Source organism: Triticum urartu, chromosome 2 (genome assembly GCF_003073215.2).
Source record: "Triticum urartu cultivar G1812 chromosome 2, Tu2.1, whole genome shotgun sequence".
Taxonomy (NCBI): domain Eukaryota; kingdom Viridiplantae; phylum Streptophyta; class Magnoliopsida; order Poales; family Poaceae; genus Triticum; species Triticum urartu.
In genome coordinates this window covers 446,569,863-446,575,380 of record NC_053023.1, presented here as the reverse complement: position 1 = coordinate 446,575,380, position 5,518 = coordinate 446,569,863, and positions in this window count along the sequence as shown.

Sequence of the window (5,518 nt, the reverse complement as noted above, 5' to 3'; positions counted from 1 at the left end):
AAAAATCCAACCGTTACCCACCAACCAGCCCGCGGCCAGCGGTACTACCGCAAGGCCGCGCGGTACTACTGCTTGCAACCAAGCGGTACTACCGCACGGCTGTGCGGTACTACCATACCGACCCACGGTACTGCCGCAACCCCAGCACAGAACCGATAAACAGACACACAGGAGCTGGGGGCAGAACTTCCGCACGCGCGGTACTACCGCGCTCCCATGCGGTACTACCGCGAGGCAAAAGTCCCAGCCAGGGGAAAAGGGAAACTTCCGTGCCTACTTCCGCAAAGAAACGGAAGTAGCAAAAACCCGACACAGTAGTACTGCCGAGGGGCGGTACTACTGCCTGACCGCATAGCGCGGTACTACCGCACGGCGAAAGCGGTACTACCGCGGTAGGTGCGGATGTAAAAAATTACATCCGCTCCTACTACCGCAAAGGGGCGGCACTAGCCTGGTGGGCAGAGGTAGTGTGGCTCCAGGGGAGCGGTACTACTGTGGGCACCTGCGGTACTACCGTGCCACTGCACGGTACTACCGCTGATGCCTACGGTACTACCGCGTTCCTGGGAGCAGTACTACCGCAACCAACAACGGCAGCCACACAAGGGAGGCAAGAAAACGGAGGAAGCTCCAAGGAAGAAGGAGGGGAAAAGAAGGAGACGAGAACGAGATGAATCCACCCAAACCTTTCCAACGCGGACCCTGGCAAAACCACACTCAAGAGAACAAGAACTGCCATAACTTCTGCATATGAGCTCCGAATTGAGCAAAATCAAGCTTGTTGGAAACAAGACGACGAGTAGCATCAAAACAGCAACTGTTATATAGTAAGAAGAGGCAGGGGAGGTATGCCAACAAATAGAGGAGTGAAATCTCCAACCGAGAAGAACCGACAAAACCTCCAACAACGAAAACATCATAGAGTATGCAAGCGAACTCCGTTTTCGATGAACTCAAGCTTGTCATCAAGATGACCAAAAGATCTAAGACTCTCAAAGAGAACCAAACAAGAACCAAGAAATATGATGCAAGGATGCAATGGTTTGAGCTCTCAGCGAACGATACGATCAAGCTACTCATCGAGAGCCCCCCTTGATAGTACGGCAATCGATCCTATAACCCAGTCTCCCAACTACCATCATGAGACCGGTAAAATAGAAAACCTATCAAGGGCAAACCTTTGCCTTGCACATGGTCCACTTGAGCTAGATGAAGATGATCTTGACTCCCTCAAGTTGGACCACCTTTCTTGATTGGGTTGACTTGATGAAGACTAGTTGATTGCTCCCCCATACTCCACTATGGGTGAGACACTCTTCCGCACATCTTCACAAGTCCATTGTCACCACAAAGGACGGCAATATTCAAGCATTTGATCTCTTCGTGATGCTCCACTTGAACTTGCACACCACAACCTAACCCCACAAAGAATCCTCACGAAGACCATGGGTTAGTACACGAAGCGTAATTGACAATGCTTACCATACCATGGGATCACTTGATCCCTCTCGGTACATCTTCTACGCTTTGTGGGTCGGTCAACTTGATTCACTCTTTGACTTAGTCTTGATCAACCTCTCACAAGACCAATCTTTAGGTAATTCCTTGAATAGCACCTTGGTCGACACAAACTCTCCTTGAAACCAACACATGTACTCCAAGAAAAGCCTATGGACAAAACCTTCAAATATAACTCAAGGTAACCATTAGTCCATAGAGATTGTCATCAATTACCAAAACCAAACATGGGGGCACCGCATGTTCTTTCACTCGATCCGCCTCAGTCATCTCCCACTCATCCTCTCTCTGCTCTGTGTGTGTGTGCAGGGAGTGGGAGTAGATAGAGCGGGGGAGTGGGATGCCCTTCCATGGTGAATTCATAGGCATCTTCCATGGAGATTGTGAGCTTTGCTTGAGGATTTATGTTGTTGGTCTGTCCACTATAGTTTGATATTACTCTGTAACTTCAGATATATCACCTAAATAAGTAGTGATTTGCAGCGAATTTCTTCAAAATCCTGTAAAGTTTAGATATATCACCTAAATATCGTCAGTGCAAGTTTCAAAATTCCGTAAGTTTCTATATATCATAAAGAAAAATCGACGAGTCACCATCCGCTTTATATTCATGTTCTCTGTAGCACAAGTAGCAATGGGGCTGATTGAGAGTGATCCCTGAACCATTTCATTAAAGGCCATGGTTTCCAATAATGCCAATGCTAATCCCTGAACCATCCTGTCCTCTATACAGATTGAGAGATTAACATATCAATGGAAGTTTGTTCTCAAAACTGAAATTGTTCTGCATGTACTGACAGATTAGTTGTTAATTATTGGAGTGTTTCGTTCTTGCAGAATAAAAATATTATGTATGCATTGCTTCTTGGCCCAGCTGAGAGAACCCTCGTGTTAAAAAGTATAAAAGCAGTTTTGAAGCAATTCCCAGTGTCTTTAGAAGCATTCATGGTTAAAAAGCAACGACTACCTCCTCCGTTCGAGTTGAGCACTGTTCATCGTCCAAGTTGAGCACTAGGTGTCGTCCAAGTTCAAAGAGGGTTGTATGCAAGTACAGAAGTTTGTTTTAGTGAGAAAATGCAGCGTGTTCACAATATTCTGTATGATTCATTTGTTCAACCTTAGAACTTAGCGATATTTAGTATATTTTTCTATGATGAAGGCACACATGAAGTCATGTGCAATGGTTATACCCCTAGTGTTTCAAAGATTCGTATTTTGTTTCTTCAAATGTGTTCTGCGCCTGTTTGTTGAGGTAAAACAAAGTAAAATAGTGAAAATGGCATTAAAGACACTTGGAAGTACAAATGTAAAAATAAATAAGTTCTAATTCTCGATAGGTAGGAAGTTTGGAGAAGAAAACATATAAGTTTTAAAAAGAAGGGAATGGTAAAAATGTAAGTCCGTTCAACTATATAAACCATAAAGGTACGATGGTGATTACACCGTCAGTAAAGATAAGGATGAGAAAGAAAATTAAAAAATAAAACTAAAAGAACATCGAGTGATTATTTTTTAAGAAGTACAAACTCTCTAGTACCATAAGTACCATAAAATTAAAATTAAAAATTGCATCTGTTCTTACTCAAGGGACAATAAATTTGCAAAAAAAAAAATTGTACCAGTAAATGTTCGGAGGAAAAAAGCAACTTAATAAATGGAAAAACCGATAAGTTCACAACTACAAAAGTTGTATGTTCAAACATGACATCTCAGATAAGTTTGGAAAAAAGCTCAAACAAAAGAAAAACCCACGGAAATTCAAATGGTAAAAGTCCAAGTTGCAAAACGCGAGAAGTTCAAAACATCATTGCAAAAAAAATGAGTTCAAAAAAAGAAACACACAAAACATATTGTTTTAAAATAAATATCATTCAGCTCAATGATATAAACCATGCAAGTTCGAGGACTATGATACCGTAAACCATCGAAAAGTTACGAGAAAAAGGCGTACCCAAAAAAGTGTAAATTTTAGTCTACGAAACACGCTCAGCACAAACACATATGGACATCAGTTCCAGTACTCTGTTTTTTCTGACGGGAAAGTAACACGAAGGGTCTCACCATATTTCAAATTAGTCTTCACTAGTTGCGAATTTGAGGAAACGTTCAACATGACTAAGTTTCATATTTCGATAGCTCTGTGTAGACGTTGAACTGAAATCTTTGACCTCTATGAAAGTTTCGCATTTGATAATTCTTTGTGAAATTTTGTTGCACACCTACCACGAAAGTTTCCCTGAATATGAGCTGCCATTTTATAGCTCGTATGGTGCTCAGTCTCATGTCAAATACAGTAGAAACTACCGTTAGCCCCTGATCAAATACTACTACTATAGTAGCTCCACCAACAACAACATAGTGCGGGATAATTAATTAGCAACGGAATCTGCTCAGCTCCCATTTCATGTTCCATTTTAGGTTCATGAATTTTGGAACAATCCTTCCTGTAAATTGCACTTTAAGCACAGAAGATTCAGCTTCAGCCGCTCTTTAGATTCTGCCATATGTTGCCAACTCTATGGTTCCTGCTAGCAACACTAGCCTAGAACCTCGTCTTGGTATCTTACATAAGATAAATGAACAAATTAAGACATGCCGTGAGATGGCCAAGATTATGGTGCAGGCTCTAGTTCATGCAGAACTAGATGACCTTTCCTGTATTGTGCAGAAAAGACAGAGCATAGAGACTGATCTTTGAGAGACGTCAAGGATGGGCACATGGGCAACATGGCTACAGTTGCCGGCGACTGAGGTGAACCTGGACGGACGGTGGTGGTGGTGGCCACCGCCCCCTCCCACTCCGGCGGGACCTGCTCTGCCCTTCCCTTCCTAAGATGGCAAGGTACACGAAATCAGTTGAGTGGTCACTCAATCCTTTCAACCACATCACAGATCGGCGCCTTGCCACTAGTACAAAGGGGAAGGAGGAGGAGGAGGGGAGCGGAACACGATGACTCCACAAGCAGCTCGACCCGCCCCCCGGCTGGAAATGGCGGCCTCCCCCTCCGCCCTCGCGCTCTCCCCCACCACGCGGGTATTCCTTTTGCCTTCGCTTGAGTTCTCTCTGCTGATTTCTCGCTTGGTGCTACTTGTAGGTGGTAGCTTCTTCGTCTGTGCTGCTGGCGCTGAGGCGGACGCCGGCGCCGCGCGTGGCCGCCTTCTCCTCCGGCCAGCTCTGCGCATGCTCTTGGGGCGCGCTGCGCCCTCTATGGCCGGAGTTCGCCGTGGACCCTCCTCACCCCGGCGCCGCCCGCTGCAGGGCGCCTCTGCTTCAGCTTAGCGCATGTACGCACCCACGCTACACTTCTCTCCACCATACGAGCTCCAGTGGCAGCGCCGCCGCCGTCGCCCGCACCCCGGCGCCCATCACCGCGACTGGGGTATGGCCTGGGTTGCCAGGAGGGAGGCGGGCGGGTGGAGGGATCCGCCACAAGTAGCTGGCTCAACGGGGAGAGAGAGGAGGGGGCTCTTATTTGCTCTTTTAATAAAAAAATGATCAGTTCAATGAAATGACGGAATCAGTACAACCGCTCGGATTCATCAGTTCAAGAAGGGTAACAAAATAATATTATGTTACGCGTAACAGAATAGCCCAGATGTATATATAACAGAATAATATAGGACTCATCTTCTGTACTCTTGGGAGTATGTACTCCCATCCTCAATATACCTCATATACGCATTAATTATACCTCTTTATTATTCTCAATATACTTTATTAAATATTCTAAGATACCCTAATATGAGTTTAGTTGAAAAAATATCATCTGCGACATACTTTTTGTAATATACCTTTTCACGTACAAACACATCAGTATATACGTAAATATTTAAAAATACATAGACTCACATGAGTTTTTTCATGAAACTCATTTTGGGTATCTAATAATTACTAATGAAGTATATTAAAAATAATAAAAATGTATAAAAGATTCATCTATGTGGTATATGAGGAGCGGGAGTACGTACTCCCAGGAGTACACAACCATTTTCCTATATA